Consider the following 23,406-nt stretch of genomic DNA (forward strand, 5'->3'; position numbering starts at 1 on the left):
CAATTTGGCTTTAATTATCATGTTAGTGTTGGTCATAATTTCCATAAATGACTTTTAAGCCGCAGGAATAGATACTAGAATTAGAAGACTTGTTCTTTCTTTTTAAGCATTTGAACATTTTATTTTTCCAAATACCAGGGCCCTCTGTGCAGGGAGAAAAAGTCACACAAAGATGGTCATTTCTCAATGCAATAGTTCCAGTCTTTTTCTGAACCATGTTATTTGCTTCATTTCATTGGCTACAGCTTATTCACTCACCATTAATTAGACACCCTACTTTAAATGTGGGTGTGCTAGGAACTTAGAAATTTGTCTTTTTCCTTGTATTTCAGTTTTGCAGAGGAGCTATACCTACATGAAAACTATGTTTTAAATAATTAAACTGTCTCAAGATATGTAACAATCACATATATTAAGGTTGATGATGATATAAGGTGACAGAAACACACAGAAGAGGGAGAATGAACCCTTCCAGGGATGAGGGTATGGAAAGGGGATATTTGTGTCGGGTTTTGACAGATAAATAGGAGTTCACCAAGGGGAGAAGGGAGAAATGGCTTGAGTCAGGAAAGGGCAAGAGGCATTCGGAAGAGAGAGTGAAGCTCGGGAGGCTGGAGAAACGGTTAGTAGGAGCATGGTGCTGGAGAGGCAAAATGCTCATCAGCTCGTTCCCACACCTGACCACCTATTCCACTCAGGGTCATCTTCCGCCTCAACCAGAGCAGAAGCCCCAGCACCAGTCTCTCTGCTTCCACCCTTGCCCTTCTGTCATCTGTCTTCCACGTTGCAGCCAAAGGGATCTTCCTGAAACTCCAGTATTATGTCATCCCCCTTGGCCCCTGAGCTAAAGTCCAGACCTGTGTGATCCACAGAGAAGCTTTCTGAACTGGAGTCTGCTGACCTCTCAGACCTCACTTTCTGTCGGTCACCCTCTGTCTCATTCCCTCCTCTGAGCCTTTGCACATGCTCTTCCTACTGCCTGTCAAAAGCACTGTTTCCTAAAATACACCTCTTCCTTTTCCCCATTCCACTCTCCTCCCTGTTATTCTCTGTGTCCTTTATTTTCTTGTTTCATAGCCCATTATAGTCTGTAATTATTTCTTTCATTTGATATCCGTGTGTGATTTGTCTGTCTTCCTGATTAGAATGAAAACTCCGTGTCAGGAGGGATGGTGTTGGTCTTGTTCACAGCTGTATACCCAACAGCTGGCACTGGGACAGGCACCTCCTACATTCTGAAAAATTACTTCTTGAGAAAATGGATGAGGGCATCAGATTCCAGAGGGCCTTGAGTGCCAGGCAATAAGCTTTAGGTCTTAGTCTGTGAACAACAGGAAGCCAAGAGAGGTATTTAACCAGGCCTACAATGACCACAGTGTGACTCTGCCTGACACAGAAAATTAAGTCTAAAATATTTTCAGTAATTTCGCTCATACTATGACTTCACTGGCATCCCTCCATGGTGATGTGGCGATGAGAGCAAAAAGCGATTTTCATTTCTCGAGTAAAGCATAAAATCTATTCCTGCAGGGCCTCATGCATTCAGAATGAGAACTGCACTGACTGGCCCTGGTCAGACAGGCAAGAGAGCTGGTTAGCGGGAGGGGTGGTGGGTCACTGACAGCAGAGGGGCCTCTGGCTTGCAATTTTAAGGGACATAAAATGCTGGCTGGCTTTCACAGAACACCGGGCTGAGCTGCAGAAAACTGTAAAATCTCCCCGTTGTAATATAAATATGGAATGAAAGTTGATTAACCAATTTTATGTTGTTATCTGAGCCTTCAATCCATTTGCACTTGAATTAAAAGGACAGAAATTGAATTTTGGCTGGACAGGCGTTTTCCAACAGGCAACATCGGTAAAAGAAAAGAGGCTTAAATTTCTTTTTCATCTGAAATCTTTATCTGGCAGAGGATTTTTTTACCCTGTCGCTCTACTTGATTTCTGTGGAATAAGTGCCAGGGTTTAACACAAGGGCTCAGAATGTACAGGCTACAGTGAGGAAGGGCATCGCCTGCATTTTCTTCCAGGGCCAGGGCGTTCCTGCTGCCGTGGATGCTTTGTTTCTTAACTAGATTATCACAGTAGCCTCCTCTCTGGATTCTTTGGGGGCAGCCCCAATGCATTTCTACCCAACTCCCATGACCTGTCAGCAAACAGCCGCAGGAATGCCCTTCCATTGCAAATCTGCAGATATGACTCTCCTGCCTCCAAACTCCACACTGATTCCTCATTAAGCACAGAGCATAATTTTTTGGTGTTGATCACCAAGGCCTTCAGCAATCTCCCTACACATGACACATTTCTAAACTGCCTACTTTCCATTTTGACCTGCCTAACTCTCTTCTATTTTTCAGACTGGTCTATCTATTGACTTGGGCCAGAAACCATCAGGTGCTTCCACATCACCTTGCCTTGTTCCTGCTGGGGACCACCAGCCTTGCACGCCTCCATTCCCACCACTGTCACTTCTGGCTCAAGTTCTGCATATCCTCTGAAGCCCAGTCCAGAGACATGAACAGTCCATTTCCTAGGAATCAACTCAGAAGGCACAGAATTCTCCAGCTTTCTTGGTGATAGGACTCAGAGGGACAGGTGCCAGGTCAGGAAGGGCCAAATTTGCCAGGTGAAATAAAGAAATTTTACCCAGGGTGAGGTGTGCCCATCGATGGTCACAGTTGTAGATGACACCAACGTCCACTTGGCTTGGGTCCTACGGCCTTGAGCATCATGTCATAGAGCGGTCCTAGGAGGGTGTCCTCCACCTACATATTCACAAATACCTGAGGCCTGCTGGGACTGAGAGGCTACACTGGGTTTCCATTCAGAGTTCTGCTTGGGTAGCTTAGACTGCATCTCCATCTCTGCTTACCATACTATTTCCGTATCCCTAGCCCCTTGATGGCACAAATACCCCAGAAAGGCCTGTAAACAGCAGAGAAACTACTCTTGGCTTATGAACATTCAGTCTATTCTGGAACTTTTGACCAGTTAGCCTGGCTTCATAACCCATAGCCAACAGCTAGTAAGAAGGGCGGATGACGCCTTCAGCTCATTGATGGCTGATGTCCTGAGCTTTCATCTCAAGTCCCCTTTGTGGTCCACTTCTGCAATGGCTCTGCCAATCCTGTTCAGTTCTCCAGTTTTGTCTCTCATCTGTGGCCTCACTTCTATCCTTCAGCCCTCAATCTTGATTTGAATCTCTGGTTCTAACCTCTGGCTTTGGCTTTGACATGTAAGACCCACCAGAATAATCCTCCCTGCCCTCCCTGTCCTGAACACTGTCTTCTCATCAGGGAAAGCCCTAGGCTCTGGGCTTGCCTCAACCCCGGGAGGGGCCTCGCTCCATGTAAGTGTATGACTCCCAGTTGCTCCCGGCATCAACACAAAACCTGTTAGTTTGGCCTTCAAGGATCTTCATACCCTGATCTTCCTTGCTCCAGAGCCTTGCATTGCACCTTATGCCCAGTCCTTCTGGATCAGTTGCAGTTCTTGAGGCCACCATGAACTTGACTTCTCCTGGCCTGACAGTGGCATTCTGTTGTTCTGCAGTGGAGCCTCCATGGGGCTGTAAGAAGCCTTCAAATTCAGATTCCAAAATCAGAAGTGGGTTCAAAGCCTATCACTGCTAGCATAAATGTGAAATTGGGCACACCATTTAACCCCACGAAGCCTTTATTTACTCATTTGAAAATCAGAATAATAACCCCCACTTTCATGGGGGTGTTGTGAGGATACTGGGTGAAGTGATAACTGGCAAATTTCTACCCAGGTGGTGAGATAACCTCAGGGCCCCTTCCCTGTCTTGTCATAGACTTTGGTCATGGTTAGGAAGCCTGTCCCAGGTGCCTCGACTGAGGTGTAAGCATGGTGCCCTAGGGCGGATTCCCCGAGGGAGTCAATATGATGGTTAATATTGAGTGTCAACTTGATTGAGTTGAAGAATGCAAAATATTATTCCTGGGTGAGTCTGTGAGGGTGTTGCCAAAAGAGATTAATATTTGAGTCAGTGGACTGGGAGAGGCAGACCCACCCTCAATTTGGGTGGGCACCATCTAATCAGCTGCCAGCACGGCTAGAATAAAGCAGGTGGAAGAAGTTGGAAACAGCCGACTTGCTGAGTCTTCTGGCTTTCATCTTTCTCCCATGGTGAATGCATCCTGCCGTCAAACATCAGACTCCAAGTTCTTCAGCTTTTGGACTTACACCAGTGGTTTGCCAGGGTCTCTTGGGCCTCTGGTCACAGATTGAAGGCCGCACTGTTGGCTTCTCTACTTTTGAGGTTTGGGGACTCGGTTTCTCTACTTTTGAGGTTTGGGGATCCACCACTGGCTTCCTTGCCGCTCAGCTTACAGACGGCCTATCGTGGGACTTTACCTTGTGATTGTGTCAGTCAATTCTGCTTACTAATCTCCCGTTGATACATACATATATCCTATTCTGTCCCTCTAGAAAGCCCTGACTAATACAGTCAGTGAGTCTAAGGCTCAGAGGGTGGAAGCCCCTCTTTGACATAATTTCATGGGTCTCACTCCTTTGGAGACCACATGCAGCTTCTCTGTGAGCTGTTGATTCAGAGTTGAATTCTGATGGTCCCAGGGCTCCCACTGCACCCAGTCTTACTATCAATTGTGATTAAAAAAAAAAAAATTATGATTCTGGCTTTCGAATTTCTAACAGGGCTCAGGGAATTGTCACTTAGCAAACCCCTGAGCTGAGACAATTTCACAGCACTGGGGAAGGGGGATTAGGAGTATCTGGAGAGCACATGGACTCTTCCTATCCTTCCAAGGAGAATGTCTCTGGGCTTGGAGGCCACACTGGCTGCGGTGGACAGGGACCTCCACTGGTAATCAAGAGACCCATTTCTAATTCCACGGCTGCTGCTGATTTTCAAAGTGACCAGTGGAGAAACTCTTCCTCTCCTCATGCGTCAGTTTCCTTAATTGAAAAGTAAGGGCCCTGGATCAAGAGATCTCTAAGGTCCCTTGAAAGGCTTACACTGTGTGATTCTTATCAGTAAGTAGCCCAGAGGAACATTCTTCCTTATCTGCACACCTTGTCATGATGATGAAGTGAGATGCAGCACATAGAGTGAGTACCAGACATAACGAACTCACAGAACAAGGCACTCTGTAAATGCCATGCCCCATAAATATTTGTTCATAGAAAAATAGGATGGCGCAGTGGCTCACACCTGTAATCCCAACACTTTGGGAGGCTGAGGTAGCTGGATCACCTGAGGTCAGGAGTTCAAGACTAGCCTGGCCAACATGGTGAAACCCTGTCTCTACTAAAGATACAAAACAATTAGCCAAGTGTAGTGGTGGGCACCTGTAATCCCAGCTACTTGGGAGGCTGAGGCAGGAGAATTGCTTGAACCCAGGAGGTGGAGGTTGCAGTGAGCCAAGATCACGCCATTGCCCTCCATCCTGGGTGACAAAATAAATGAATGAATGAATAAATAAATAAATTATATATTTGAGTATATTCTTGTTTTCAGTGCCTAGCCTGTATTGGGTGCTTTGCTTCAATTGTAGGATGAATTCTACCCTGCCTTAGTTTCCCAAACCAGACTCTGAGACAAGCATTGGTGTGCAAGTAGTTTACTGGGGGAATGGTAGCAGGAGGCACAGGGAGGGAGTGGGGAAGTGAGACAGAAAAGGGAGGAAAACCAAAAAAAGGTACATTAATGAGTAGGTGATTTCTGTGGGCACCTGGGCCACAATCCCCACAGGGCTGTCTGAGAAACTGAGGAGCACATTTCGAAAATGTACCATTGCATGTTTAGAGTGTGGGGCTGCATATTTATTCACCACCTTCCATGCCTGCATTGGTGGAGAGTCTCTTCTGGGCATTAATTCTCTGGCACTTTGGAGTGCTCCTGGGGTGCGCCCATTGTGCCGCTGCAGCCAGAGAACACCATTAGGCAGAGAGTCACAGAAGGCCTTGGAACAGAAGGAAATGCCTGCCAGTGACTTCCAGAGTGGGCTGGAATCAGCGATGTGCTGGAGTCAGCTCACACGGGCTCCCAAGGGCTGATTGTCAGCTTTTCAACACCTTTTGCTAGCTGGTTGTTAAACATAGTCATTATTAAAAATTACATTTTACAAGCTTGTAATTAAATAAATTATATGTAGGACGAAGGTAACAAATGCTCAAATCTCTTTTAATTATTTTACTACCCTTTGTCATTCTGTATGGTCTTGAGGTTATTTTCATCTATCATATTTATATGGTGAAAATACAGTATGTTGCCTGTGTACATCAGCCATTTGGGGAATATTTACACCGTGGAAATGGGTATGTGCCATCAGGGATTTGTTTCCCCTTCAAAAACATGATGATTAAACATTTTCCAGCACCTCGGGGTACGATGCAACTGATAGGATGCTGACAATGTCTGTTGCCTACTCCAGAACTGATGCCCCAGTAATTCTGCTGCCTCTGCCAGAGTCAGAAAACTGTGGATGTGGGAAGCTGCCCGTGGAGTCAGGAAGTCATCCCTGCTGATGGAGCTTCTGCAGCCACCTTGGTCCTGGTCCACACCAGCAATATTGATGCTGCCCTGCAGCCTGCCTCTCCCCTGGCTTAATTCCAACTCCATGCATGTGATGAGCAGAAAAAAGAAAGTCACATCTGGATCTCCAGTGGCAAGGGAGTCTGAGAAAGATAGATCTGCGCATGGTCATCTTAACCCTCCTGTATCCTTCAAGCCCAGCACCAGGTCAAGTATGCAGTGGGCGCTCAGTAGGTGCATGTTAAGTGAATTGATGATTCTAGAAAAGAAAATTTTGTTTACTGGCTCTTGACCTTTGGCGGGAAGTAAATTCTCAATGCGGCTTTGGCTCGGAAAGAATATTGGCCTGAATGCTTTTCTCTTCCCCTTTCCTGTCCCTCCCTCCTCACTTCTCCTTTCTCCTCTTCTCCTCTCCTCTTCCCTCCCTTCCCCTGTCCCTTTTTGTCCCTTTCCTCCTCCCTCCCTCCTTTCCCTCTCCCTTTGTGTCAGCTTCCACCACCAGGAAACCAGCTTCTCCTGAGAACACACAGGGGGACCCTTCAAACCCAGTGTACAACACAGCCTCTTGAATTCTATGCATTGCCTCTTTTAATTAAACCCCTCCTTTCAGGAAGTCTCTCAAGGCTATAAGCTTATCAGGTCCTGATGAGCATGTCATCAAAGCTCCAATCTGGTATTAATGGGAATTGGCCTTTCCCTTTAGGGAGGGCCAAGCTTCTGTCCTTGGGAACCACCGCATTCTCCTTGCTGGGAGGACACGTGGATTTCCCCTCAGTGCTCTCTAGGGTGCCGCAAGCTGGCAAAGTTCACTTGCCCTTTTCAAAATATGAAATACATGCTTAATTTCCAACATCACTGTGTTCCATTTTCCCTGATAACACCTTAACAGGGGCTTTAATAACTGCATTCTGTGGAAAAAGACACTGGCGCTGTGCTGTTGGCTCTAGGCTGTGAGCTGGGGCCCTGGCTGTGAGCCTTTGGAGGAATCCCTTTACCTCTCTATCCCAGGTTATTCATGTTTAAAATGAAGTTCCTTAAGTGCTCTCAGTTCTTCCCAGAATTCACGTAATGGGTTCTAAGTGTCAGTCCTGCTAGGTCTGGGGAGACGGATGAAGCCTCTACATGAGCCAGCCTGTGTTGGTTGGGGCAGAGCCTAGAGATCCCTGGTTCAGTGAGGCTCCTGCACTAGGGAAGGGACCTCTGAGCTCCTCTTCTCATGCCAAGCCCATCTCTGCTCATCCCATGCTGACTGCAAGAATGGTGTTTGCTCAATGGTCGGGGTAGTGGTGCCCAAGAGCAGGAACCTGGCTTCACTCTGTCTCTCCTCTGGGCATCAAAGAGGCAGTACCTGCTAGGACCTTCTCTTCCTTTCTAAAATCAGGAAGTAACAAAGGGCAGGCCGGGATTGCCCATAGATACAGCTCCGTCTTTCTTTCTCCCCTAAAAGAGCCTGCAGATATTCCTGAGTTCTTGTGCTGAGATTAGGTTCATTGTCAAACCCAAACCCATTTGTTTTAAAGCCAGTTGTGCAAAAATACATTAAAAAGCAAACATGCACAAACCAGAAGCCAGGGTCGGAGTTATTGAGCGTAGCTTCTATATTAATAACATGAAATAGAGTTCCCAGTCTCCCAATTTCCCTTCTGAATGGAGCTCTTTCAAAGCCCAGGAAGGCAGATGGGATGCACAGGGCAGGATGGGCCCCTTCCAGGGTTTCTCAGTCCAATGCCATCACAGAGGAACTTGAATGTTATTTCTGGCAGTGTGGACTGGCTTCACACAGAGGTGAGGTGGCAGACGATGGGGGACTTCCTGGCCATATTAATGTGCAGAATGCCTCTAAGCCACACAGGTACAAAGTGAGGGTGGAGACATTACTTCTAGCCCTTGGAACTGATAGAAAAATACTCCTGACAAAGAATATAGGGAATACTGCTGGTGGGACTCAGTATAAGGTCACTTTGCTGGAAAGTAACAGAGAATAAATAAAATTTATTGAATGCCTATTATGTGCTTGAAATCACTTTACATGCTGGGGCCACAGCAGTTGTCAAAATTGTTGGAAATCTCTGCCCTCATGGAGCTCAGAGTCTAGAGAATTTTTAAAAATCACAGGCTGGGCAGACACTGAAGCTGGCTTTGGGGCCATTCGGAACTAAAGACTTGAATTCTAACAAGATTTCTATGGTTCAGTTTCTTGCTGTGTCTTGGAGTCATTTCCTCCAAGCACCTTCTGTCTCTACCTCCGTCAAGAAAAGGACAAAATAGCCACCATCCACATTCTTGTCCCCAGACTGATGAAGAAGATGATAAAAGGGAGGCTTTAGTTGGTAAGCAGAAAGGCGCCATGTAAGTGACAGGCTCACATCTTGTATGAAATCAAGTGGGCAAGAAAGCTTCTGCTCAGGTGGGTACAGCCCCAAGGAGGCTGATAGGTGAGCACTCTTAGGAACATGGGCTTGCAGATTTCCCAGTGAATGCTTCCTTGGGCTGTCATTTGAACCTAAGAAAAAAGCACAGTTCAAGAAGGACGAACACGTGTAGCCAACCTGAACTGAAACCAAGAAGGAAAGGATGGCCTTGTGCACCATCAGTCAAATAGCTGTCTCCTCTGGGCTTGGCTGCCTGTTCTTGGAGGTACTATGGGCACGTAGCAAGAAATTCCACCTGCAGCATCCACAGCATGTCTCCATGGGCCTTAGCAAGATGCTATGCAACACGGCTGTTTCCCAGTAGCCTTATTTTCTGTTCATAACATGTTGGGTCTTTGGGAACCACCATTATAATCATCATCATCATCATCATGTGTTGGGTCTTTGGGAATTACTGTCATCATCATCATCATCACCACCACCACCACCACCAACATCAGTTTGCCTGGTCTCATCTTCATGATCCTGTTTCATTTCTTACTACTTCAAACATTCTTCTTCCCTTCCCTATGCCTGGAACATCCTCTGCTCATTTCTAATCCCAGATCTTTGCTTCAGCTGTGGCTCCCTGCACTCCCTGCCTGGGGAATGCCCCATGTACCCCCTTTTTCTTGCTAAAATATTACCTTCAAGACCATCTCAAGCCCCCCCTTTCAGGAAGCTCTCCCCTATCTACTCATGCCCTCTGGTACCTGAGTATTTGCACAATATTAGAACTTAAACATTCATCATTTTAGTCTACATTCCAGCAACTCTGTAAGGTTGGAATCATTTCCTCCATTTTATCCATGAGATAACAGGTTCAGAGAGGCGGGTATTGCCCCAGGAGGAAGGAGCCGGAGCCCCCACAGCTGTGTCTATTCTACTCTGCCGTGGTGTACTTGCTTTCCCAGGAGCACACCAGATGTTCAGAGCAGTAGTTCTCAAACTTCAGGGTGCATGTACATTACCAGGGACTGTTTGGCAGACGTTCTGGGGTGGGGAACAAACATCTGTGTATTGTTCGCCAAGGGTCCCTGATGACTATGATTTTATGGCTGGTCCTGTAGCCATTTGAGAACCATTGCCTTCAGAGGTGCACGTAGTGCCATAACTGAAGATGTGGCTCCCTGAGGCTCCTGGTTGGGAAGCCAATCACCTCCCCAGACCTATGGAATGAGAATGGAAATCTCCGGGTGTGGGGGTTGGGGATGGAGGAGGTGGGCCTAGGAATCGCTACCTAAGCGCCTCAGGGGATTTTTATCATCTGGCAAGTTTGGGAAAGCTGACTGAGAGTCAGGCCCATCCAATTAGCACTTAATTGTATCCTGCTTTATCTTCTTCCCCAATTAGTTCTTCTGCATCAATTAAGCTCCTTGGAGGCCCAGACAACAGCACTTAATTCAGCAGTGCCCTGAGAGCTGGCATGGTGCTGGGTAGGTGACTGGCATTATGGAAAACTGACTGCATCTGCGTTAGGAAGAGAGGCATGTCCAGAGTGGAAATTCTGGAAGCTCCTTGCAAAGCTAATACCTGGGCTTCTGCACCTCCCCAGCTTGATGTCTGCTCTTATCCCTCATCTCTGCAAGGCCAGGTGCTTCCTCTTGCTTAAAGACCAGCTCAAGGCTCTCTTATTCCAAGAACTGACTCCATTACCTCCAGCTAGATATAAGCCCCATGGGTCTGTGGATCCTTCTGATATGAATTTACCTGGATTTCTGTTTTTCACGGACAGAGGTCTTCAGGAAAACTCCTGGCCTGACATGATACTAGGCACATAGTATTGCTCTTTCCTTCCTACATCCTCTTCTAGGGAGGGCATCTTATCCACCTTGAACATTCTGACCATGGAAAACAGTGGCTTGCACATGGCACAAGGTCAGTTAATATTTTGGATTCCTACATAAGTCTCAGAGATGTTAATAGGAATTACCATCTTGTTGCAATGAATGTGAGCAAATATGTGTTGTGCACATATATTATCCCACTCCCGCCAAAGGACTATCTTACTCTTTTTCAATTACCCAAGCAACTACTCCAGTGCCTTATGCATGATTACCTTCTCTGAGTATTTTTTTCTAAATTAATAAAATTATTAACTTCTCAGGGTGCGAACTGTAAAGGGGAAAATGTGTGCTTCTCTGTTTAAAACATTAGTATCTTTATCTTAAATCTACTCCAGACTTGCCCAGACTCCTTCACTACTCAGAGTCTCTGAGCATCGGCTTCCTTAACATTAAAAATGGAAATGATGATAACAAATTTGCACATCTCTAAAAATCTCTGAAAAAAAAAATATTTGTCACATTGAACACATAAAGCAAGCACTGGACAAATTGTAGCTGCATGGTATAGTACAGACAACTTGAGACATAGATGGAAGGCAGAACCTATATTTTATTTCTGCCAAACAAAAATTAAAACAAAAGACATTATAAGAACCCAGTGTTGGTGACATTTGTGATGGAACAGGCACACTTATTTTGGAGGCCTGTTTAGCAATGCTTACCAGGAGTCATAAATATTTTCATATACTTTTACCACCGCATAGCAGTTCTAAGAATTACTACAGGAGAATGTTTTTTAGAGAGGAACAAGTTAAATATAGGCATCAGTGTAATTTACAAAGGTGAAAACAAAAAGTAACCTAAATGCACATGAATAGGAGCAAGGTTACATAAATTACAGTGCAACAATGTAATGGAATATCTCACAGCAATTAAGAAGGCTAAAGACAAATCCCAGGTAGAAACATTTAGTGACTGAAAATAGTAAGTGTAATGGTAAAACACAATTTTATGTATACTTTGATTAAAATGATTCAAAATGTTATATTTACTTATAGCCATGAAGAAAAGAACAAAGACATGCACATGTTTGCTTTGTTATATTAGTGAAATTAAATTTATTTTATACATATTACATATGTGTGTATACATGCATGTGTGTATATATGTATACATTTATGTAAACATATACATACATGAATACACATATGTATATGTAAATATGCATATGTACATAAATGTGTATGTACACTTATACATATATGTGTATATGTATGTACATATGTATGTGTGTATGTATATGTGTATGTCTACATATGTATATGTATACATAGTTTTATGTACATATATGTAAATATTTTATATTTTTATTTTAAGTATTTTATGTAAAATTTATACACACATCTATGTCTATAAAAGTAGATATAGATGTATATATCTGTATACATATACATTTTTAAAAGTAAATGTATATATGTTTACTTTTAAAAATCTTCATAATAGTTCTGCAAGGCAGGTTTTAGTACCTAGAGGAAACAGGTGACAATATTTTACTAAATCACATATCTGACGAAAGTTATCATAAGCCTTCAAATAAACCTTGGCCTACTGGCCCCCAGATCTTTGCTTTTTAAAATTATTCACAAATTATTTTCCTATGCGTGTACATTTGATGTTGGTTTCTCTTGATAACTCATTTCCAATAAGACCTCATTTTATATTACAACAATGAAGATAAATAAATAATCAAAATATTTATTATGTGTACTACATACATTTTATAATTAAAATGTGCTAGATTGTTACATTGTTAGCTCCAATCAACCACCTCCCAGTATTCACAGTTTTGTGTAGTCCCATTTCACACAGGCACTAGACTTGGCTGTGTGATGTGATGTGTTTTGGCCAATGGGTCATTGGCAAGCTTGAAATAAGAACTTCATAAGTACCTGTGAGTTAAGGTTTGTTCTATTAGAAGCTAGTCACCATGCTATCAGGACACCCAAGCTAGCTGCATGGAGATGATGCAGGATTTTTCTTGATCCCATTGCCAGCTGGGGACCTCCAGCCGGCAATGACCCTGCCCAGGCCTCACTTGAGTATGCTACCTGTTGCAGAAGGTGGCCTGCCCACTCAGCCCACCTGGGTTGCACCTGAATTGTGAACCGGCTCAGCCCACAGCTGGGCTGGGCGTGCTCCAGCTCACCTGTGTCATAGCTCATACCTGCATTCAGTGGTTCCTGAGTTCTTGTCCCGCATCCAAGAAGAATGAGGATATGCTGACAACTGAAGGGTGAGGAGAGCAGAGAAGAATTTTATTGAGTGATGGAACAGCTCTCAGCAGAGAGGGGATGTGGGGGTAGCCCCCTACCTGAAGTTGGGTGGTTTCTCTTCCAGTGTAGCTGAGTCTGAGGCTTTTATGGGCTCAGAATAGGGGAGTGCATGTTGATTGGTTTGTGAATATGCAAAAATGGTTAAAACAAAGGCACCACTCAAATGTGGGCATGACAGTGTAAATAAAACAATTAGGGAAGGGTAGGTATATGTAAAATAGGTGAAGGGTGAGGATCAATCAGAGGAAAGCACACCCAACAGGAAGACAGATTCTCAGTCTGGTCTGTGGATTTAACTTGTAGTTAGGCTTAAACTGTCTTTGGCTTGGAGATGGGGTTTCACCAGGGATGCGCCCCTATCTGCCTATGCATTTGTCTGCCTCCTGCCACTATCAGAGAGGCCACAGAGAAGAGAATTGAGGCTTCCCAGAAAAGAGACCTGATGATGTCCCAGCTCACAATATGGAGAGATTGTTTAGGATTATCCAGTCCCTGTGAAGCCTTCAGAAAATCACAGCTCTGTTAGTAATTTTTGTTGACTCCATGCAAAGAATCATCTAATGAGCTCATTCAACCCACAGAATCATGAGAAATAATAAATCTTTGTAGTTTCAAAGCGCTAAGTTTTGGGATGGTTTGTTAACCAGCAAGAGATGACCAATATATCAGACCTGAAAAATTTAAAGCACCAGGAAAATTTTAAAGTACCATCCTAGCGCATAGTAGATGCTTAATTAAATTGTCTATGAAGAAGAAGGGGTCAATTCTGTCACTTGGCATTCAGATTCCCTTTTTGCTCACTCCAGCCTTCCACTTTAAGAAGAGAACCAACATCCCTGTTGAACTGGATTCATCTACAAACCAGGCCAGCAATCCTGGCTCAGGCAGGCCTTCCAGGACTTCCAAACTGTACAGTTCTATAGCAAAAGGGGCATTGTCCTTTCTGAAGTGCCAGATCCTTTATAAGCTGTAGAGTTATAGTCACTGTTTGGTAATTGCCCTGCCCCCTTCTAGTGCTTCCATTCTTGGCTCTTATAATAAAGTTCAGTCTCATGCTCATTTTTTGTCTTCCTAAATGGAGCCTGCCATGGAGCAGCCATTTGTATTAAGATCTTAGGCAACCATGACTGTTCCCAGCCACAGCATCCCTAATGCCACTGCCTTAGTTCAGACCCCTATCATTTCTCCCCTGGATAATTACAACAGCCCCTAACAAGTCTCCTAGCATTTTGGCATACACTCCTCTATTCCATTCTCTGTAGCAGGCAGTAGGCCATTTCTGAAGTATAAACTAAATCATTTCACCATGCTTTTTAGAACCGCCAATAGGCTCCCCATTGCCTCAAAGCAAAATTTCTCAGACTGGATTAATGAGTGAGCATTCCACAGGGTGTGGGCTAGGAATGAGAACATAGTTTAACACATTTGGGAAACCCTAGGTTAAACATAGTTAACCAGGTATTTTTATGTGTTTGTTACAAGATTTCTCAGAGCCTTTAATATGCTGATGCAAATTGTGAATCTTATTACAAGAGTGATATAAAATCGACATATACTAAACTTGCTTTCTTGGCAGACTATCTTTGGTTCCATTGAGTTGAGGTTTAGAATTTTTCAAGTATTTCCAAGTCCCTTAGTCTGGTAGACGAGTTTCTTCATAATCTGACCCCTGCTTATTTCTTCAGCACAAGTCTCTACATTTCTCCCAGGTCCTTGCTTCCTGACAATTTGGTTCCTATATACCTGCTTTCCTTTATCTAAAGTCAACCATCCTGTTCTTTCATAGCCCTGGTTAATTCATACACATCTTTTGAATCTGAGGTCAGTCTTCTCTCCTCTGAGAAATCTTATCCTATCCCCACCATATCTCATCCCGCCCCACCCTCCCTTGGGCTGAGTTATACATTCACCCTATGACATCCCATGCTTTTTCCTGTTATATTGACTTTCACACAGCCTTAGAGTCCCCTGCTTGTCTCTCCTTGTAGATTGCATGTTCCTTTGGGCAGGGCTGTCTGCAGGGCCCTTAGCGTGCATTCAGTAAGCGTTTCTTGAGTAAATGAGTACTGAGAAATAGAATGCATTTTGTGAAAACAGTTGTTGACTAAGAATTTCCTGAATGCAGCCACACTGATAGTAGATACGTTTTCAGGTGCCAATCCATCTGTGGTGTAAACATGTCTCTTATACTGACCATACCCTACAGGTGTTCTCTGTGATACTATCTCTTGGGACCACTTAAATTCACATGAACAAAACTGGGCCAACCTGACTCATTCTCTGAGGATTTGAACTTAGGAGTTGTTAGAAGTTTATTCAAACTCCAGAAACATAAACTGCAGAGCTCTGGTGGCCGTTTTGTGTATGAGCAAATGGGAGCAATGGAAGTAGTTCTGTAGAAAGAGAGGGAGAGAAGTGAAGGGCATTGGGCTACAGATGTTCCTCGATGTCCCAATAAACCCATCATAGAGTTACGTGATGTTGAAAATATTCTAAGTCGAAAATACATTTAATACGCTTAACCTACTGAACGTCATAGCTTAGCTTAGCCTACCTTGAGTGTGCTCAGAACACTTAGATTAGCTTACATTTGGGCAAAATCATCTATTTAACACAAAGCCTATTTTACAATAAAATATCGAATAGCTCATGTAATTTATTGAAAACTATACTAAAAGTGAAAAACAATGGTTGCATGGGTACTTGAAATACGGTTTCTACCGAATGTGTATTGCCTTTGCAACCATCTTAAGTCAAACCATCGTAAGCTGGGAACTGTCTGTATTTAGAAAAATACAAAGATGGAGAAGTATTCCTAACTTCCTGGGTTCCTAACTTCTCACAGATTTCTCATTTCAGCACTAGCTGAGGTCTGGCTATCAGCCTGTCATACAGTTAGGAGTATGTCATCCCAGTGATTTTTCTTTCCCCTCCTCCAGCCTATTTGAAGGAGGCCCTGTTATGTGTTATCAATAGGGTCTTTACTAAGCAATGTCTAGTTTTTTTCCTTGAAAAACTTGAAATGCGGATGGCCCTCTCAACATGCTTCTCTTTATCACAGCCACATTGTGAATATTAATGGCAGTACTTAAGCAGGTCGATTGTGCACTGAGAATATGAAATATGCATGTCACTTAAAAACAAATGATTGTCCATACAGTGCTTGGGCTGAATTATTCTCCCTCAGGTTGTCACACCTGATGCAGAGGGAAGCTAAGGCAATGCATCTGTGCCAGACTTTATAGATCCCAAGGTCAGGATCAAAATGTGCAGATTCAGGAAGATGCTTTTTCACTAATGATTTGTTACCATTAACTTGACACACTGGGTGAATTTATATAGAGAAAAATGTTAATAAAAGGTTCTTTGAGCTACATTTCTACTTTGCTGAGTTGTCATTCCATTAAGCAAATTTGAAGCAATGTAATTGCTATAAGATTCTACATATTTGCAAATGAATTTGTGAGTTTATTTGGGAAAGGAATGGGTTTTAACTTGGCTTGTTGGACTAATTTTATTTTGCTGTTTCCAGGAGATGTCCTGGCGAGGGGTTTCTAAGAGCTAACAGGCATATGGAAGCAGTTTACTATTGACAAGGTCACAGACAGATGGACCTGGCTTTAAATCTTGGCTCTGCCCTTTAGTGATGATGTGGCATGGCCCAATCACTTTCCTGAGTCTCGATTTCCTCATCTGTCAAATGGGCATGATGATAATGTTGAGTTCATAGGGTTGTTTAGGGATCAAATTTGATCATGTGTATTTAGAAAGTTGGCATTTGATAATTTGTAGTAATTATTTCATGACATTTGATAATTTGTAGTAATTATTTCATTTAAACTGTCTTTTGATTGTTGCTATCACACAAAAAAAGAAATTTGCTATTTGCACCCACATTTACAAATTTAAATGTGTGGCTACAAATGTGTGGTTGGGGGTAGACATAGTTGAGGGGGAGGGTGGATGGTGCAGTTGGCCAGTACCGTATCTGCTGCAGGTGGTATCCAGGAGGGACAGTAGTGGGGACATACACATGGCACTCAAAGCAAAGCCTTCACCTTTATGATTGCAAAGTGCATGCGTGGAATGTGCAAGACCCAGGGAATTACTTTGGCCTCCACATGGATACCACAGTTGTCGATTGGCTGGTTTACCTGATATTTGAAACATTTACATTTGTCAAGAGTTCTATAGGATTCTAATCTCTCCCCGAAAGTATATGACAAGCTGCCATTTTTGAAGGCAGTATGCACGATGGGAACTACATGGAATTCGGAGTAAAACCTTCTGCAACTAGTCATTTTGACTTTTTCTATTTATTTTCCTTTGGGCACATTTTTGCACCACCTGGATCCAGCTCCTGTATGTGTAAGATGGAGATAATAATGTCACCATGTGGCATTGATATCTGTCCATTCAACAAATGAAGTGCTGAGGGCTGGGGATCCAGTAGTGAACACAAAGGAGAAACATTATTCCTCGTAGAGTTTACATTTTATTGGATGAGGAGGTGAGGTAGTTAAAATATCAGAAGAGTAAAATATAGATTGTTAGATAGTGATTGTGATTGTTAATACTGAGCATCAACTTAATTGGATTGAAGGATACAAAGTATTGATCCTGGGTGTGTCTGTGAGGGTGTTGCCAAAAGAAATTCACATTTGAGTCAGTGGGCTGAGGAAGGCAGACCCACCCTTAATCTGGTGGACACAATCTAATCAGCTGCCAGTGAATATAAAGCAGGCAGAAAAGCATGAAGAGAGACTAGCCTAGTCTTCCAGCCTACATCTTTCTCCCATGCTGGATCCTTCCCGACCTCAAACATCGGACACCAAGTTCTTCAGGTTTGGGACTCGGACTGTTTCTCCTTGCTCCTCAGCTTGCAGACGGCCTATTGTGGGACCTTGTGATTGTGTAAGTTAATACTTAATAAACTCCATATATATATGTATATATGTGTATATATATGTATGTGTGTGTATATATATACATATACGTATATATATACACGTGTATATATATGTGTGTATATATATACATATATATATATATATCCTATTAGTTCTGTCCCTCTAGACAACCCTGACTAATACAGTGATACCTGATTGCCAAGAAGTGAAATAAATCAGAGAAGGAGGATTTCGAGTTCAGTACAAGGTGGGGGTCACCTATTTAAAATAGAGTGGCCAGGAAGTACTGACCAAGAAGGTGACATTGGAATGAAGATCTGGAGAAAATCACAGAGCAACTCATGGTGATGTTGGGGTTAGAGAGAGCAGGCAGGCAGGGAAGAGGAGGGGAAAAGGACTCGAGGTGCCAGTGGGCCTGGGGAGTCTGAGAAACCAGGACGGGGCCATGGTGGCTGGAGGGGAGTCACTGATGGGGAGAGCGGCAGGAAATGAGGACAGAAGGGTGAGCAGGGGCAGATGTGAGAGGCGCCCTGAGCCCTGGGGGGATTTTGGCTTTTACCTTGAATGTAAGGGGGAGTCAGTGGGGAATTATGAGCGCAGCACCCAAACAATCTGACTCAGGCTGAACAGCATTGTCTAGAATCAAGCTACCCCATGAGAGAGCTGTGGGTCCCTGAGAATGTGGCTAGTGAGACTGAGAGGCCAAATTTACCAGCTTATTTAATTGGAATTAACTTACACTTAAAAATTCTTACTTGATTCTGTTATTAGAAAACTTCTGCGTTTGGAACGACTTGGATATGTGAATCTGCTTTTTCAACTATAAATTTATGGGGTCTTAATAAAGATGAGGTATTTACGATAAAGATTTGTCATCCAAATTGAGATGTTGTAATTCTAAAACATTTTCCAGATTTCAAAAATTTAGGATGAAAAAATTAATATTAGAAAAAAACTCAATTATATTTTTATATTTATCACATATTGAAATAATATTTTGAATATATCAGGTTCAATAAAATATAGCGACATTAATTGTACCTATTTCTTTTTACCTTTTTAAAAGTGTAACTAGTAGAAAATTTAACATTATAGACATGGCCCACGTTCTACTCACATTGGAGGGTGGTGATATAGAAAAAGCCTTGGCTGTGTGTGGTGACTCACATCTGTAATCCTAGCACTTTGGGAGGATGAGGTGGGAGGATTGCTTGAGCACAGGAGTTTGAGACCAGCCTGGGAAACATAGGGAGAGTCTATCACTACAAAAAATAAAAACAATTAAAAAGTTAGCCAGGCATGGTGGCACGCACCTGTGGTCCCAGCTACTGAGGAGGCTGAGGGGGCAGGATTGCTTGAGCTGAGGAGGTGTAGGCTGCAATGAGCGGTGATCATGCCATTGAACTCCATCCTGAGCAATAGCATGAGACCATGCCTCTAAAAAAATATTAAAAAATAGAAAAAGCCTTGCACCAAGCTTGGCACGTATTAATGAACTAATTCGTTCATCCTTTATCAATGTACTGGGTGCTTTCTATGGATGTGCACAGTGTTCATAGAGGAAAATACAGGCATGCCCTGACCTCATAAGATTCCAGTGGGAGAGACAGACAAAACAAGCGCACAGAAAAGATAATGCAAAAGCATGTTACTGCTGTGGGAGAGAAAAATAAGGGTCTGAGAAAAAACATATTGGAGAGATGTTAGCCAGGTGGGGCTTCCTCACGGAAGGCTCTTTGAGGAGGTGAGGAGTTACTATTGCCAGGGAGATTGTTATCAAAACTGACACATGGAAGTGCTTTTTAAACCTTCAAGTGCTATAAAAGTGAGTTGTTATTAATATCCATGTTTTCATGGGCAAGACACTTGGCTAGGATTAGGTCCCCTGGAGAATAGAGACTGAGTTTCAGTTGTTTCCCATTGGGTCTTTGCTCCATGTCAGGCACGTCAGAGGCCTTGGTGAGAATCTGAGGTGTTGTAGGCCCCTTGGGAGATGGAAGCACTAAACAGGTCCTGATTTTCAGCACATTTAGTTGGAAAGGAAAAATTCAGTGATGAAGATAGGAGTCAAGTCATTGTCAGGGCTGAATAAGTGATCCATGTGGGAGGGCAGTGGGTGAAGACCAAGTGAATGAGGAAGAAACCATAGCACTTAGAGGCCAAGGACTTGTGAGCTTTGGGCAGGTGGCAGCGGTAGGAGGGTGCTCCTGGCAGGAGGCACAGGACAAGCAAAGGTTCAGAGGTGGGACCTGGTGGCCAAACTAACAATGCTCCCGGGAAGGTGGGAGGACAGTCGTTATTCCACTCTGTCCTCAGCATCCTCAATAGTGGGGCTGGTCTCCTGAGTTCTGAGAAGTCATTACATAAATGGGCTCAGAAGGAAATGAAATCTAAAGATAGATCAGGTATTCCTAATAAAAATTTACCACCTGAATTGACATATTCTGTAATTGTAAAAGCACTCTGGATTTTGAAAACTTAGAATGAAAAAAAGAAGAGAGAAAAAAGTCTCAATTACATTTTTGATAATGCATTATGTCTTGAAATCATAATATTTTTGATACATTGGGTTAACTAGGATAAGTTAACATTGATTGCAGTTAATTGCACCCATTCTTTTTTTTACTTTAAAAAATTTAACTACTAGAACTATTTTTTTTTTTTTTTTTTTTTGAGACAGAGTCTTGCTCTGTCACCCAGGCTGAAGTGCAGTGGCACAATCTTGGCTCACTGCAACCTCCACCTCCTGGGTTCAAACGATTCTCCTGTCTCAGCCTCCTGAGTAGCTTGGATTATAGGCATGCATCACCACACATGGCTAATTTTTAGCAGAGACAGGGTTTAAACATGTTGGCCAGGCTGGTGCTGAACTCCTGAGCTCAAGTGAGCCATCTGCCTTGGCCTCCCAAAGTGCTGGCATTACAGGTGTGAGCCAACTACTAGAACTTTTAAAATTACAAACACAGCTCACCTTCTGTTTCTACTGGAGAGTGCTGTTCATGGCCCTGCTGTGGCCAGGACACCAGCAGGGCCATCCTGGCCACAGCCCAGCCCAGCTCTCTATGTAAAAGTCTGCAGATGGGTCTGAAGGTCAAGGCTTCTGGAAACCTCTATAACTCATTACCATTGGACATAGATGTTGGACTCCAGTTAGGTGCACAGGCTAAGTGTATGTGTATAATGGGAAGAGCTCAAGCCCTCTCCTAGGAAGGGAGAAAATGGTTCCATGTTTAGGTGTGGCCACGTTTCTCTCCACCCAGAGCCCTTATTTGGTTTCACCATGTCACTCTGTGAAGTAGAACCTCTTGCCCTAATTTTGTAAGTTACATGTATGGAAAGTCAGGTCTCTGGCCTCAAGTCACATGAGGTAGTCAGGATTCAAGCCTAGATCATGGGCAAATACTCATTCCTTATGCTATGTTGAACCCTTGGTAATAATGCTAACAGAGGCCTAGTTCTCCAGTATGACACCTCCTCCCTGTTTCTCAGATGGGACCCAGAAAGAGGCAGAGGCTTGTTGAAGGTCCTGTGGTCAACTGCTTTATTACCAGCTTTTTCCTTGTAAATGGAATTTCATGGAGAGAAAGATAGTCTGAGTCCTCTGGGGCCAGGGGAGAATGGGCTACCCTTCTCTCTGCCCATTAATCAAACAATAAAACCAAGATTTATTGAGCGCTGACCTCGAACCAGGACAAGGGCCACTGATGTGACCGTGATCGAGTTGGGAGTGAGTTTCTCATTCCCAAATCCATCATCTGCCCCCATCACTGTCCCTCCCAATCAGCAGTGAGTTCTTGGAGGCGAGAGCTGGACATCTGGCTTTCCTCCTGCCAGGGAGACTAGCAGCTGCAGGTAAGAGCGGAGGCTGGCAGGGACCATGTTGGCTCTGGGTGACACACACAGGCACCAGCCACTGGTGATCTTGCCCAGCATGCAGGGCTGGGAGATGGATGGGAGGAGATGAGGCCCACCCTAGTGACATGATCCCCACGCTCTTTATAACCACACCTCCCTGCCACCTGGCCCTGCTCCACACCTGGCCTCCTTACAAGGGAGCAAACCGTGCTAAACAAACTCTTCATTTTGAGGCACGGAGCCAGGGTGTTTAGGGCAGAAATGTGAGATGGAACAGACGCTCAGCATGTTGTAGGGCCTGAGAACTCAGAGATCTCCAGGAAGGGACTTGGCCAGGCTCCACCACGCCTGCAATGGTCGCCTAGGGGCCTAGTCCTGGGGGTTATAGGAGGCTGTATCTGGAGCTTGTCGGGGAGGTATCCCAGCTCCACAGCCACATACCAGGGAATGGACGATCTTCAGGGTGAGTGCAGCTAGGGAGCAGGATGGGCTGCCCCTGCTTCTCAAGGACACCTGTGGTCATAGCTCTTTGTTGACTGACAGCATTTCACATCCCAAAACCAACCAACTTATCCTCTTTCTTTCTTTCTTTCTTTCTTTCTTTCTTTCTTTCTTTCTTTCTTTCTTTCTTTCTTTTCTTTTCTTTTCTTTCTTTCTTTCTTTTTCTTCTTTCTTTCTCTCCTTCTCTCTTTCTCTCTTTCTTTCGCTCTCTCTCTCTTTCCTTTTCTTTCTCTCCTTCTCTCTTTCTTTCTCTCTGTCTCTCTTTCTCTCTCCTCTCTCTCTCTCTCTCCTGAGAGAGAGGGTCTTGCTGTCTTGCCCAGGCTGCAGTGCAGTGGTGTGATCATAGCTCACTGCAACTTTGAACTCCTGGGCTCAAGCAATCCTTCAGCCTCAGCCTCCTGAATGGCTAGAAGTACAGGCATGCACAACCATGTCCAGCTAATTTTGTTTTCTTGTAGAGATGAGGTCTTGCTTTGTTGCCCAGGCTGGTCTTGAACCCCTGGGCTCAAGCAATCCTGCGTCCTCAGCCTCCTAAAGTGTTGGGTTTACAGATGTAAGCCACCACACCTGGCAAAGTTACATTCTTTATCTGAAAAGTAACACCCTGAAATGTTAGCGACAGTTCATGTCTTTGGGTGCTGAGTCTGTAGATGATTTTTCTATCTCTAATTTCCTTTTCTTTACACTGAACATTTTCTTCAACGAGCCTATATAACTTTATAACAATAATATTTGAACAAATTTTTTTTTCCACTCAGATACAATATATGACTTCCCTGGAGCAGATAGCCATTTCTGATTCTGCCTCAGACCCACACCTCAGACAGTTCATCCTCCTTTTTTGCCCTATCCTTGTTTCTTCTTTCTCAGTAGAAAAAAAAAATGCTATTCTCTTGAACCCAGGGTCTTTACATAATTTACTTCATTTAATTATCAGAAATAAAGCAAGATATAAGATTGCAATAAAAAGGAGGAGGATAGCCTTTGGTTCTGGGTCTTTGGACCAGCAGTACCAAGGCCCTTGGCCAATTTTTGTTCCACAGCCATATCTTCTTCCTCCCATGCCACATCCCATCCCCACCACTCCTC

Source organism: Nomascus leucogenys, chromosome 2 (genome assembly GCF_006542625.1).
Source record: "Nomascus leucogenys isolate Asia chromosome 2, Asia_NLE_v1, whole genome shotgun sequence".
Classification (NCBI taxonomy): domain Eukaryota; kingdom Metazoa; phylum Chordata; class Mammalia; order Primates; family Hylobatidae; genus Nomascus; species Nomascus leucogenys.